General features: G+C 42.8%; 1 protein-coding gene and 1 non-coding gene across 2 annotated transcripts in view; both read right to left on the reverse strand.

Annotated features, from left to right (window-relative positions):
* LOC129724241 (uncharacterized) overlaps positions 1–15,819 on the reverse strand; it is a 273,777-nt gene that overhangs the window by 223,559 nt on the left and 34,399 nt on the right. The gene's annotated exons all lie outside the window — the stretch shown is intronic.
* On the reverse strand, positions 1,681–1,787 carry LOC129726276 (U6 spliceosomal RNA). The gene has a single exon (XR_008728318.1). It is a non-coding gene; the product is annotated as a U6 spliceosomal RNA (small nuclear RNA).

Consider the following 15,819-nt stretch of genomic DNA (forward strand, 5'->3'; position numbering starts at 1 on the left):
GGCGTACTGGCGGCGATACCTGAGCAATCGGTGGCTGAGAAGTAAAGAAAATCGACAGGATGGACCATTAACAACAGTAGAGCTTCGACAGGCAGAATACAAAGTCATTCAAGGGGTCCAAGCAGAAACATTTCCCAATGAGCTCAAGGCACTGGCGAAGAAAGAATGCGTACCACGTTCATCACCCCTCCGTTGGTACAATCCCTTCATTGCGGAAGATGGTTTATTGAGGGTCGGGGGGAGGTTAGGGCAATCGAGAGAGTCTGATGATGCAAAGCACCCCATTGTACTTCCCGCAAAACATTTGCTTACCAAATTGCTCTTCCAATGCTATCATATGAAACTTATGCACGCTGGTCCACAATTATTATTGAGTACTGTTCGGCTTCAATACTGGCCCTTGGGCGGGAGAAATGTAGCGAGAACAGTTTGTCATCAATGTATGCGGTGCTACCGTATGCGACCCAAATTGATTCAGCAGTTTATGGCTGACTTACCGGCATCCAGAGTAACGATGGCGAGACCATTTTCGACCACAGGGGTCGATTATTTCGGGCCAGTTTATATTAAACAAGGATATCGTCGCAATGCGATGAAGGCGTATGTTTCCGTCTTTGTCTGCTTCACGACGAAGGCAACACATTTGGAGCTAGTAACAGACCTTTCGACGGCACGATTCATCCAGGCTTTGCGAAGGTTCACAGCTCGTCGAGGAAAATGTGCCACATTGTGGTCAGATAACGGCACAAACTTTATTGGAGCCAGAAACCAGATGAAGGAGCTTCTCAACAACCTAAAGACCAAAAGGCATCATCAAACAGTTGCCATGGAGTGCGCGGACGAGGGCATGCAGTGGAAGTTTATTCCACCCGGAGCACCACATTTCGGTGGCCTGTGGGAGGCTGCTGTACGGTCGGCGAAAACACATCTTCTCAAGGTGCTTGGGAACTCGACAGTCTCATACGAGGATATGACAACGCTTTTGACGCAAGTCGAGAGTTGCTTGAATTCACGGCCGCTCACTCAAATGTCGGATGATCCCGAGGATCTGCAACCGCTTACACCAGGTCACTTTCTGGTAGGTTCTGCGCTTCAATCACTTCCATCAGCAGACTACACCAACACAAATTATGGGAGGCTTAACATGTGGGAAGCGGCACAAAAAAGGCTACAAGATTTCTGGCGTAGATGGAGAACGGAATACCTTAATCAGCTTCAGGGACGAGGAAAGTGGTGGAAACCGCCAGTCGAAATCACGCAGGGAAGCTTAGTAGTAATTCGGGACGATAACCTACCACCCACACGTTGGAGAATGGCACGAATCGTTGAAACTCATCCAGGGCGAGACGGGGTGGTTAGAGTAGTTACCCTTCGTACGGCGAACGGGACAGTAAATAGACCGGTGGACAAAATATGCATCTTACCGGTGGCAACAGAGGACGATGAATTGAAGCAGAGCGACTAGCTGGCTGAAACACGGAACGTTTCAGGGGGGCGAGGATGTTGGTGAACCACCCTATTGGAGCGGGCGTATTCCCCCCGGCGCGATGCAAGTAGCTCAGTATCAACATGACAACCGAGTGACAGAAGGAACTGCATCAACTGGCTGCGATTCTAATTCGCGGTTAATTTTTGGCTTGGGTTCGAGTCTATAAAAGCGCTTAGCGCAGATGATCTCTCCTCTCTTTCGCTACTGACACGATTTTGCGTGTCATCCTTGCGCAGGGGCCATGCTAATCTTCTCTGTATCGTTCCAATTTTAGTATATGTCCAGCCGAAGCTAGGACGGGGGCACCATAGCAGTTTTTTCATTTTGATTGTTTTGAAATCTGGCGCTTTCAAGGTGGGGCAGGATGTTCGGAAGTGCAACCGAACAAGTGAAGGACTGACTGTACACACCATCCACGATCGATGGTCAAGCGACGCCAGTTAGCGCGCGTGCTGGACTACAATGAGCTTTTATTAACGACAATGAGGATATTGTTTGATAAGGCTATATAAGGTGGCATATCTAACGCTTAAGTCAGTCGCCGTTAACCACTTGTCCATCTTTGTAAATAGTTATTTGTACTTAGGCTTAAAATGTAATATACTAGTGCATAGGAAATTATGATCGGTGTCGCTGTTTACTTAAACCCGAAATCCCACCGGCATGAATGTCAGCTGGGAATATAACACGAAGATTGGACGCGGGTACAGGATACCTGGGCCTGCAGCGTCATTAGTAGAAGGTGCAAGGATTCTCTCTCTACCAGGATGTCTGCGCAGTAATACTCCATTCCATACAGTCCACTCGTTCTCCGCTAGCTATCGAACATTCGTTCTCCGCTAGCTATCGAACACAGATTCAAAACAAGAAGTTGCAATACGTAATTTTATGTTGAGTCCCATTAATCTCCACAGCGTATTACATATTTCTTCTTAACAAAAACCCACGACGTGAAGTAACATGCAAATTTGGACAATTTCATAAGTCATATTCAACGTGGACTAGTTCTTGATGATTTTAGACCACCTTCCCTCTCAGTGGATAATCATTCATATATATACTAAAAAAATTGTATGAATCTTGGACATCCGCCAACATAAACTGTTCACGTAGAATGTGAATGGCCCCCAAATTGCTTCCCATGTTTATAAACTTGTTTAAGTCGTTTTAGGCTGTTTAATTCAGTGAAAGTAGCAAAGTGTTACTCCAAATTCATCAAAATAATAAGGTGATCAAAGTCAGTAGTGACTGAATCTTCTTCAATGCATGCCAGTACTTATTTTACAAATATCAAACAATATTGTTTTCAGACTATTTTGAAAATATTTAAGAAACAATCAAAAAAGTGATCAAAGCCACCCCAGTTTACGGTACCTACCTACTTTTTATGGTAATAAGCTGAAAAAGTTTTTGTGACCTAATTTGGTATTGATAACGTAATTATTGATTGGCTTGAGAGGAAAAGCTCTAGGTTTATGAGGAAAAGTGAAAGTTTTTGGAAATATGATGATGATGATGATGGTCCCACCTCATACCCTCACATCGGTTTGAGCTGATCGATTTATCTAAGTACGATATTATTTTTTTTTCTTCATCTATAGTTTATTTGACACGGCACAAATACAATTCAATGTTTAACGGCGCCAATTATATCTGGTAGCTTACTTTCTAAAGTATCTTAATAACTAAAAGCAAATTTTTTATCCTCGCTGCCAACTACGAGCTGAAACTAAATCTAACTTAAAGCTAGAATATTTTGCATTAAAAGCACAGGTTTGCTGTTTGATGGTTTTCATTGCCATAGGTAAGCAGCATATTAAATTTGTTCCGCTGCTGGGCCAAGATATTACGGACTTGGCATATTGGGTTGTTTCCATCGGGCCTTGAGAGTATCGTGCGGGTCTGATTGCTGTTTCCGGATCCGGGGTCTTAACGTGTTCTTGTCGTTTGGTTGGATGTAGGCGGAAAGGGATAGGACTAAACTGGGGCGTGGATGGATTTCAGGAAAACGTATATAAGGGACATGTAGGATAGGTCACGGCTCGCCAAGACATCACGAACAGGAACAGCCGGCTGCCTACCTTCGGCCTGCAGGGAAGCTATTAATCTAGACCTGGCGTCACGGTGTACAGGGCATGACCAAACAACGTGCTCTATGTCGTGATAACCTTCACCACAGGCACAGATACCACTCTCCCCGAGCCCAACACGACGAAGATGCGCGTTAAATCTATAGTGATTGGACATAAGCCGGGACATCACGCAAATGAAATCCCGACCTACATCCAACCCCTTGAACCACGGGTTCGTCGATACCTTGGGGATTATGGAATGTAACCACCCTCCCAGTTCCCCCTTGGTGCAAGAATTTTGAAAGAGCGAGATACTTTTCTGACGTACAAATGCGAAAAATTCATTAAAGGCAATTGGTCTTTCATAAATATCACCGATTGTTGCGCCCACCTTAGCCAAAGAGTCCGCTTTCTCATTGCCCGGTATCGAGCAGTGAGAAGGGACCCACGCTAAGGTAATCTGATACGATTTTTCGGATAAAGCACTCAGATGTTCCCGTATTTTCCCCAGGAAATACGGAGAGTGCTTAACATCTTTCATCGATCGGAGAGCCTCAATGAAACTGAGACTGTCCGTAAAGATGAAATAATGGTCCGTGGGCATTTTTTCGATAATCCCTAGGGTGTACTGAATTGCAGCTAATTCTGCGACGTAAACAGAAGCAGGATTATCGAGCTTATGGGAGACGGTTAAATTGTTATTGAAGATACCGAAGCCAGTGGACCCATCAAGAAGTGATCCGTCAGTGTAGAACATATTGTCGCAGTTGATGTTTCGATATTTATTGGAAAATTTTTTAGGGATCTGCTGCACGCGTAAATGATCCGGGATTCCACGAGTTTCTTCTATCATGGATGTATCGAAAAACACAGTAGAATCAGAAGTATTTGATAAGTCGACACGATTTGGAATATTCGAAGAAGGGTTAATATTTTGGGACATGTGATTGAAATACAATGTCATAAAACGGGTTTGAGAATTAAGTTCGATTAACCTTTCAAAATTTTCAATCACGGGACGGCTCAAGACCTCACATTTGATTAGAATACGAGAAGACAGGCTCCAGAAGCGGTTTTTCAATGGTAGTACTCCAGCTAAGATCTCCAAACTCATCGTATGGGTCGATTGCATGCAACCCAAAGCGATACGCAAACAACGATATTGTATTCGCTCCAGTTTGATCAAATGTGTGTTTGCTGCGGAGCGGAAGCAGAAACACCCGTACTCAATAACAGACAGTATTGTTTGGTAAAGCCTTATAAGGTCTCCTGGGTGGGCTCCCCACCATTGTCCGGTTATTGTACGAAGAAAATTCACTCTTTGTTGACATTTTTTCATCAGATACCTCACGTGACAACCCCAGGTGCCTTTAGAGTCGAATCAGATACCAAGATATTTGTGTACCAAAACCTGAGAAATCGTTTTACCCATTAATTGTGTTTGAAGCTGAGCAGGTTCATGCTTCCTAGAACAAACTACTATCTCAGTCTTCTCCGGAGAGAATTCGATACCTAGCTGTAAAGCCCAAGCAGACAAATTGTCCAAGATATCTTGCAATGGTCCTTGCAAATCGGCAGCTTTAGCTCTTGTAACAGAGATTACACTGTCGTCTGCAAGTTGTCTTATCGTGCATGAATTTGCCAGACATTCGTCGATGTCATTTACATAAAAGTTGTAAAGAAGGGGGCTTAAACATGAGCCCTGGGGAAGACCCATGTAGCTAATGCGAAAAGTTGCCAAATCGCCGTGCGTAAAATGCATGTGCTTTTCGGACAACAAATTGTGCAAAAAATTGTTCAAAATTGGAGAAAATCCTTGTCGGTGAAGTTTACCCGAAAGAATGTCAATAGAAACGGAATCAGAAGCCCCCTCAATGTCCAAGAAAGCAGACGCCATTTGTTCTTTGCGAGCATACGCCAGCTGAATATCTGTTGAAAGCAACGCAAGACAATCATTCGTCCCTTTGGCACGGCGGAAGCCAAATTGAGTATCTGATAGTAGACCATTTGATTCGACCCAATGGTCTAAACGACGGAGTATCATTTTTTCCATCAATTTCCGGATACAGGATACCATTGCAATCGGCCTATAAGAGTTGTGATCAGAAGCTGGTTTCCCTGGTTTTTGGATGGCGATCACCTTCACTTGTCTCCAATCCTGCGGTACAATGTTTTGCTCCAGGAACTTATTGAACAAGTTCAACAAGCCTCTTGGCATTGCCGGGTAGATTCTGCCCAGGCACGTTATTGTTACAGGACAGGAGGGCAACTGAAAATTCTGCCATCGTAAAAGGTGATTCTATCGCGTCGTGGCCCGGAGACGCATCGCGAACAAAGTTTTGCTCAGGAACAGAGTCCGGACATACTTTCCTGGCAAAATCAAATATCCACCGACTTGAAGACTCCTCGCTTTCGTTGACCGTTACGCGATTCCGCATTCTTCGGGCTGTGTTCCAAAGAGTGCTCATCGATGTCTCCCTCGACGACTCGTTCACGAACCGACGCCAATATCCGCGTTTCTTTGCTTTAGCCAAGCTTTTAAGCTTGGTATCAAGCTCCGAATACCGTAAATAGTCGCCAGGTATACCTCCCTTCTGGAAGGCCAAAAACGCGTCGGATCTTTGCGTGTAGACATCGGAGCACTCTTGGTCCCACCACGGAGTGGGAGGCCGTTCTTTGATCGTTACGCCGGGATATTTCTTCGTTTGGGCTTGCAACGCGGCGTCGAGAATCAAGCCCGCGAGGAGGTTGTATTCTTCAAGTGGTGGATGATGTTGAATTGACTCGACCGCTTTTGAAATCATTTCCTCGTATAACTTCCAATCGACATTACGTGTGAGGTCATACGGAATGTCAATTGGTCGCATGCGAGTTGACCCTTTTGTAATTGAAATAAGAATAGGCAGATGGTCACTACCGTGAGGATCGAGGATTACCTTCCATGTGCAATCCAACCGTAGCGACGTCGAACATAAGGATAGATCCAAAGCGCTTGGGCGCGCTGGAGGTTTCAGGATACGTGTCATCTCACCGTTGTTTAAAATAGTCATGTCGGAGTCATCGCAAAGGTTATAGATTAAAGAGGAGCGGTTATCATTGTAAGGGGAACCCCAAGCCACACCATGAGAGTTGAAGTCTCCCAAAATCAAACGTGGCGAGGGAAGAAGTTCTATTAAATCAAAGAGCAGCCGTTGCCCAACCTGTGCTCTGGGAGGAATATATATTGAGGAATATATATTGAGGAATATATACAAAGCTCTTAAGGAATATATATTGAGGAATACATACAAAGCTCTTTACCTTGTATTGTCATTTGACATGCGACAACTTCGATGCCTGGAATCGAGGGGAGGTTAATACGATAGAAAGAATAGCACTTTTTAATCCCTAAAAGTACTCCTCCATATGGGGTGTCTCGATCAAGGCAAATAATATTAAAATCATGGAAGTTGAGATCAATATTTGAAGTAAGCCAAGTTTCACAAAGGGATAATGCATTGCATTTGTTTTTATTTATCAAAACTTTAAACGAATCAATTTTTGGTAAAATACTTCTACAATTCCACTGTAAGACAGAGATAGAATCCTTCATATACGCAGTTGAATTAGGCATCGAAGGATACAATCGCTGCAAGGAGGGGCCATTGGGCAGTCAACTGCTTCAAAAATGATCTAACTGTTGGGAGGAATGCTGTAAGAAAAATTTCAATTGGATCGGGTACATTGAAATTTTCAAAAATTCAGTCCACAATGTCAGAAAATTTCACTAATCCAGAGTTTGTTTCATCAACTGGATGTGCAAAAGGAACAACTGGGGTTTTATATGTTCCTGGCAGTGCTGGGAACTCCTTCTGGGACTTTAAATTTGCAAGCCCAGGAGGAGTTTGCTTCGGTTTTTCCGCAGCACTGTTTGGTTTGTTCGTACTTTTCATTACACTTTGGGAAATCTTAGGACCTTCACGGGGAAGTTTAGGAGAAGAAACATTTTTCCTCTTCCTAGACTCCCCAGGATTGGCATAAGAGGTTCCCGCTGATGAATCGTCAGAATCGGTTTCATCAGAGGACAACAGATCAAAGGGGTTCGATGTTATGGCAGAAGTGGTCACGGTCTTCTTCAGCATCTCAGCATAAGAACGCTTTGAACGCTCCTTAAGTGACCGCTTGATTTTATCTCTGCGCTGCATGTACACCGGGAATGTGGAGAGCTCATGCTGGTTTTCCCCACAGTGAATACATTTTTCAGTATTAACACTGCAAGAATCTTCCGCATGAGTCTCCCCACACTTGCTACATCGTGCCTTATTGCAGCAGTAGGCGGCCGTGTGGCCTAACTGCTTGCAATTGGTGCAATTCATAAACGGGGTACATACAATCGCACAGGCAGACGAACCCGGTCGATCGAGACGTGGCTAGGGAGTGCAGATCCGGCAAACGTAACGCGAAACGAGTCTGACGGAGTGTAAACTTTTTTACCGCCGACGAGAGACATGGACCGCAATTGCTTACAATCCAAAATCTTCGCCTGTGTTTCGGTATTTTTGAAGCAACCGGTTGCGCTTTTTAGGATACACTCGACAGACAGACTCGAATCGGTTATGACACCGTCGATCTCCACGTCTCGTGCGGGTATGTAAACGCGATACTCGCGTGTGAAGAGCTCAGAGCAAGCGATAGCATTGGCCTGTGCCAGATCACTGACCACGACACGGAGCTTGTTAGGTCGGACCTTGGAAATTTCGGTCACGGCCTTGTACCCCTTCATCAGGTCTTGAGAAATTTGCAGTATGTTTAATCGCTTTGAATTCACTCCTGCCTTTGGACGAAAATAAACAGTATAGCTGCCCTGTTGAGATCCGTCCGGGTAAAGCCTGGGGCGAGGGGGGACTGGAGAATGAACAGGGGAGGGGGTAACAGAAGGGTCAGGGTCAGGGGGGCTCGGGGATGGTGGCACGGGAGGCGAGGGATCTATATCCATCGCGCTAAATGTAGCGCACTAGCGCCGACAAGAACACGTACCTATTTACTTCTTCCTTCCAGCAGTGGTTATCCGATCGCTCGAAGCTGCACCCAAAGCAGCCAGCAGCACCAGTACAGCAGAACCAATACAACCACCAGCAGTGAGCCGGATGTGAGATCACTCAGCACAGCGACACGACTCGACTGTCAACTGATGGCCTTGAATTAGAAAGATCTATTCACTGTGCACAGATCAAAACTGCAGCTGGTATTTTGCACCAATACAGCCAAAGTTGCGAGCCGGGTACAGAACGTAGCGACACAACTCACAATCTAGTTGGCCTTTAGCGCGAATAATACACTCTTTTGTTTGGCTATTCGTACACACGGACCGGATTGTAATAGAACGACCACTTTGCACGTCCGTTTCTGTCGAGTGTTCGACGCGGAATGACGATATTATTTATAGTCATACAATGTAATCCGGTGACAAACAAATAACGGACTGGGTATGAATACAGTCAAAATAAACTGAATTGAAAATAACTAAAAAAGAATCTTTCAGCTTATGAATTCCGGTAAAAGATTCGTTGAGTATTTTTTTGACGTAGAATACGTCTTACGGCAACATATACAGGGACTCAACTTTAATACAGGGATCCAATTTCAAAACCGAAAACATCGAGAGCGTCACGAAAATTGTCCATTTTCAAACGTTTTAAACTCAGTCAGTTTTCAACCAATTTTTGTCATTTTTGCAGAAATTGATTGGAAAATCATTTAAGCACCCCAAATGCAGAAAATTGTAATCTGATTGTTTGAACTATTGTACTACTGAAAATTGTTGAACATTGTCGAAACGCAAATGTCGATTTTTGGTTGGTCGCTTCCTGCCTTTTTCTAAAAACGACGACAGAATGGAACCTAGTTAACCGCAAATGCACTCTTTGGGCTCTATAAGAGACTGTTTCTCCTCAAGCAAATCAGTTTACTAGCAGTAGGCAGCAGCAGCGGACATCAACACCGATGGCAGTAGGCGAAGGCAGCGTGGATCAGCAGCGGGCAACAGCGGCGGTGGTAGTGGTTAGCTGCAGTTCCTACCTCTATCAGTTCGGCTTCCCTTCGATCTGAGTTGGACCAGCGGTAATTCAATTCAAATATCGTTGGGTGAATACAACTCGAAATTGAAACAGACTCCGCCAGGAGGTGGCGAGCGTGCGTGGCTTGCTATCATGCGTGCGTGGCTTGCTATAGAGCGTGCATGGCTTGATAGTTTGTGTGGCTTGCTATATAGTGTGTGTTGCTTGCTATATAGCGTGTGTGACTAGCGTGCGGGGTTTGCTATATAGCGTGTGCATGTCTAACGTGCCTGTGCCTGTGTCGATAGCGTGCGTGTGCGGCTTGCTATATAAGGTACTAGCTGACCCGGCAAACTTCGTCTCGCCTATTTTAGTGTTCAATTTAATGATTTTAAACATTTCAAATTCATTGATTCCTTGCGATTCGTTTATATCATTTGAAATGATTGGTTTTATCGGAATGACAACATCCTCGACTTTTGGCTTTTGTACATCTCCTCTATTCCGGAAATATATTGAATGCATTTCAGTTTTTTTCGTTTTTTTTTTTAGAAACTGAAAGTGGTCATCTTCAAATTCAAAATGGTGTCCAGGGTCAATGCTTGGCTTCTATACATCATTTCGATTACGGATATATCCATATGTAGTAGTATTCGGTTATTTTCGGCTATTACCCAGAAGCTGCCATTTTTTGGTGTCTGAGGACAGTTTTTAGCTCCTTGCATCATTCTGGATCCGGTGATAAACATATTGGGTGGTATTTGGTCACTTCAGGCTATTTTTCAGAAACCGTAAGTCGCCATCTTGGATTTCAAAATGGCATTCTGAGACAATTTCTGACCCCTGAGCGTCATTCTGGTTAAAGAAACACTCATATTTGGTGGTATTTTATCCTTTCGGCTGTTTTACAAACACCAAAAGTCGCCATCTTATAATTCAAAATGTTGTCTGAGGTCGATTTGTGGCTTCAGTGCATCATAACAATTCCGGAAATAGCCATATTGGGTGGTATTTGGTCATTTGCCGCTGTTTTTCAGAAACCGGAAGACGCCATCTTGAATTTAAAAATGAAATGGCATTAGGGGACAACTTTTGGCCTCTGAGCGTCAATCTGGTTGAAGAAACACTCGTATTGGGTGGTATTTGGTCATTTTCGGCTGTTTTACAGACACCGGAAGTCGCCATCTTACAATTCAAAATGTTGTCTGAGGTCGATGTGTGGCTTCAGTACATCATAACAATTCCGTAAATATGTATCGTATTAATTGATATTTTTCGGTGAACAATTACAAAACATTTCTTACTTTGCGTGACGTTTCGGCCTACTGTTGCGTTTCAGCCATCTTTTGACGCCTGCAATTTTATTCAAAAAACAAACATTTTTAAAAAATACATAAAGAACACATAAAAACGATTTGTTATAATTGTCGCTTTTTTCTTTCACAACTCACAATTCGATCGCCGCAGCTTTTCGTCACCTCTTTCAGCGCCGCACGATCAGGTATCACTGTCTGGCGGGTGTGCTGTGATGCTGTGTCGATCGTCGCATTTGTTTCCTCTCCACCGTCCGCTGTTTGTACCTTGCCGTAGCTTTACCACAAGCGCATTGTAGTTGGTGTTGAACGTTCCGCACTCACGCTGAAGGTTCACCGCGTTGCGTTCGCCAACCAACTTGATGTGGAATGTCTCTGCTGTGATTCTGCTTTCCTGGTCAACCATACGTTCTAGGATCGTCACTTTTTCGAAATCAAACACATCTCCGTCACCTAGCGTGTGTTGTGTCAGGCCCGTTCGGTTGTCTTCGCGTTTGATGTCATTTTTATGCTCTCCTATTCTTGTGTCCAACTTTCTGCTCGTCTGCCCAACATACATTTTTCCATCTCCAGTTCCACAGGGGATAGAATATACAACATTTTTTTTGTTGCCCTGGTGGAATGGTATCTTTGAGTTTGCTGAAAATAACGTCTTTTTGGGTTTGACGGCTAGTGTCAACCCGTTCTTTTTGAGCGTTTTTTGCAGTTTCTCACTCAAGCATGGATACATGGATACATACTTTCACCATCCACATGCCAAATTTGGTTCCATTTGCTTGGTTAGTTTTTGAGATGTGCTGAAATTTGTATTTCGTTTGTATGGGACCCCTCCCTTCCAGAAGAGGGAGGGGTCTTGAACCATCATAGGAACCTTTCTCGGCCCCTAAAACCCCTACATACAAATTTTCACGTCGATCGGTTCGGTAGTTTCCGAGCCTATATGTATCAGACAGACAGACAGACAGACAGACAGACAGACAGACCGACAGACAGACAGGCAGACAGACCGACAGGCAGACAGACAGACCGGACTGCATTTTTATAGGTATAGATAGGCTATACAGGGTATTCCAAAACCGATTCCAACACACACATTGACATAAGACAGGCTGTCGTATTCTACGTTAACTCTGTGGTCGTGTCTCATAAATAACCTCTTCATCTTTTTAAATTTTGATTATAAAAATTGTAAAATTTGGGCAAACAATTAGCGACCAAATTTTTATGCCACACAACCGAATATTTTTTCTATGTATGCCTTCCGTAGAACATTCTTCAATTGTTCAATTTTAGTCCCAACATTTTCGTTTCTCAAAACAGTGAATCTATGTTCAATCTCTTTAGGTATAAATATATAAATATTGTTATGACATGATCATGGTGGTTTGCACATTTGGAAAGAACATATCAGGAAATACTTTCTCGACATTTACTTGAGATCATAGGATTAGAACCGAGACATCATGCTAAAACAAATGTCCTACGAATAATCTAGAGGATAATGTGATTCATTGGTATAGACTTAGGCAAGCTTGTTATTCTCCCTAATATGTGGAAAGAGCAGAGTGAATATTCACCGCTCGTTCTTTGTTCAGCATGAGCGCTGAGTGTAGCAAATTTTTGCACAACACTTTTTTCTTCTTCTTTGTGTTGTGTTTCTGCCGCTAGCAGAACACACTTGTTGCTTGCACCACAGCAGATTGAATTAATAATGGAGAATCACTCTAGTAAGAATATACAAAAGTACACCGTGATGAGCACTGCTGAGATAAATTCGATAACAGCCGAAGTCGTAACGAATGCATAACGAACGGCTGGATTTATTTTGAGACGCAAAGCAAACAGCGTAATCTACTTTCCTACCTAGATGCTCCCCTAATTTGATATATGCCTTAAAGACACACAGTAAAAGCACTGCAGTAAGCTCTGTTGTGTTGTTATTGTGCATAATGTCCTTTCGTGAGAGAAAGCTAACTTTTATTACCTCACTGAAGAAATGTTTCAGAATCCACAGCGGTTGCGAACTACTCAGACACACACGATTCGCTGCTCTCTTCAAGCAAGTTCATCACTTTATCCCTTAGTGCGAGAGCAGTTCTTTTCGCAGTGGAAGATATTTTCCTACACGCTAGTGATTCTCCGAGCAGGAACGACAAACTTTGACCTAGACATACAGAACAGAACAATGATTGGAAATTTGACGCTAGGAATGTTGAAACTCTGGTCGAATAGGCACCTGAGGGCGTCTTGGGCTGTGGAAAGCAAATGTTGAGGTAGTACAGTGGCAAAAACAGAGCGAAATGGGGCGTCGGTTTCATCTAACTAGGTGCTTGTGTATGAGATTTTACTGCTCTACAATACCGAGCCTAATTCTATCCTACCAGTATCGCCAAATTATAATTCCCTGGAGTGAGACTTCATCTAACGTTCCTCTGGCCAGGTTTATTCTAAGAGGGACTTATTATGTCAAGAGGAAGGAGTCTTATCGAAACCTCGTTCCCCGTGCCAATATCGCCAATTACAATTCCCTAGAGAGGATAAATATTCCTATGATTAGTGTTCTTATGAGAAGGACTTATTTTGTTAAGAGGAAGGAGTCTTATCGATACCTCGTTCCTCCTACCAACACCGCGTCACAATTAAAATTCCCTGAAGAGGCACTTAGTGCTTTACCTCTGGTCAGTTTTATTATAAGTAGAACTTTTTGTCAAGAGGAAGGAGTCTTATCGAACCTCGTTTCTCCAGCCAAGATCGTGCCAAATCACAATTCCCTGAAGAGAACTATTATACGTTACTCAGAACAGTTTTATTATAAGAGGGACTTATTTTTGTTAGGATGAAAGTCAGCAGTATACTACAAAATTCAGCTTGAAGGAAGGGTATGTAGTGGAGAGCCTGAGAATAAACCCATGTTAAAGTCCTTTGACAACCAAATGGCCTGATTCTACTAAGATTCGAACCCACGACCACTCGCTTATCAAAGCGGACTCTGTAACCTTGCGGCTACGAAGCTCCCCGGGACGAACACATATGATTCGCATAGATTCTCTAGGATTCCTCACATTAGATTCGTGAGCGTCCTTGAAAAGGATTCCTGAAAAAAAAAGAATCCTCAGGAATGCCCTGTATATGGCTCTAGGATTCTTGAATAAGAAGCCTGAGTGGGAATCCTCCGGATCGTGTTTGAAATTCCTTTCTCGATTCGGTCACCGGGTTAAAGGTATCCTGGGGATTCTTTCTCAGGATTCTCTGCGTGTTAGTAAGGGAACCGGCCTTCCAGCGAAGTTTTCTTATGATACCCAAACAAAAGCGTTGTACCAACTTTTCGAATGCATCTCTTAATTCTACCGATCAACTGTTCGCAATTCGTTGATCTCCAGGTATTTTTGCACCGAAGGAACTCAAATTCCCAAAGAAATCTTCGATTGGACGATAATGAGGTAGAATCGTTGGGTTGCATATTTGGGGTACAAATGGAGCCGAGTGGTTGTTCAGAAACGTTTGTGTAGTTTTTGACGTACTGTGATGATATTTTCTCTGGCCAAAACACATACTTTTCATCTGTATAGTTTTTAGAAGAAATGGAATCATAATGTTGTTCAAACACTCGGTTTATATTTTCATTGATAGCCAAACCACTAGGCTTGAACCATGATTTGATAAAAAGAAAAACAGTTCTTTTCTGTCCACAACCCTGGCCGGTCTTCCACTACCTTCCTGGCGGATTATTGTTAAAGTTCGTAGGAAGCTCTACATGGTAGAAACTGGAAGATTTTCGCTTTCAAAATGGTTTACCATGAACTTTTTTCCACAACTGTTGTGCAGTTCTTAGCGAATGTTTTTGCGGAATGCTCGTTATTTGGACGCTATTTTGAACCGAATTGAGCATGCATAAGCAAAACAAAAAATAGCTTTCATATACATATACACATTCCTATCTGAGCATGTTTGTTGTGGAGTAAACTACCCCCAAAAAAATTTCAGATTCATAGCTGTCATGTTTGAATACATGTTTTGAATCGAAATCCATACGCAGTTTTTTGTCTGAATCGAAATCCGTACACTTTTGAAACGAAATCCGCACGCACGCGATATATACTGGATCAAAGTGCGTACAGCAATGAATCAAAATTCGCATTGGTATAGAAGTACAGAAATAAATTGTATTTTTCAATTTATCTTTGAATTTACGAATAAACATAGTGTGAGAGTCAATTGGCTCCTAAAGTTTTACATTAGTTTCTAATTTTTTAGATCAGCTGAAATGCAATGCAATTTTCTGTGTAAAACATGATTTTAAAAAATGTTTTTTAGTCACCGGAACGCCAGAACCTCTCGAAGCTTCCCGGTACGACTTTCCATCGCGCACCTCAGTCACAGCTCTTTCGAAATCGTTTGCCGTATATGTATGCTTGTTTCCTTCCATAATATGCTGAAAACAAGAGAAAACGTTCAACAATACCTGCATGATACACACGCTGTACGGATTTTGATTTAGGCGATTAACAAGGATCAAAATCCGTACGGCACAGTTTTTGCTAAATAAATGCAATTTACACTATTTACCAAACAATATACAGCTTCAAAATGACAAAGACTTACCTTTTCAATCGATTTCAAAAAGATTCACAAAGTAAAACACTTATATCCCACATGAAAAACGTTTTTATCTGAAGAACATTTCCTTAGTAAATTCTCTAACGATGCGACGGAATGACAACTGAAACCGATAGACGATTGATTTTTTATTTTTAATATTTTTATTTCATGGCCTACTGACGCATAGTTTAATTTAACAGAAGGCCAACAGTTCAACGGACATGTACATATAACTATCATATGAATTTTCTTTTTTATAATGCTTAAAACTGACGAAAAACATCAAGGTGTACGGATTTCGATACTGTACG

This window comes from Wyeomyia smithii, chromosome 2 (assembly GCF_029784165.1).
Source record: "Wyeomyia smithii strain HCP4-BCI-WySm-NY-G18 chromosome 2, ASM2978416v1, whole genome shotgun sequence".
NCBI classification, from domain to species: domain Eukaryota; kingdom Metazoa; phylum Arthropoda; class Insecta; order Diptera; family Culicidae; genus Wyeomyia; species Wyeomyia smithii.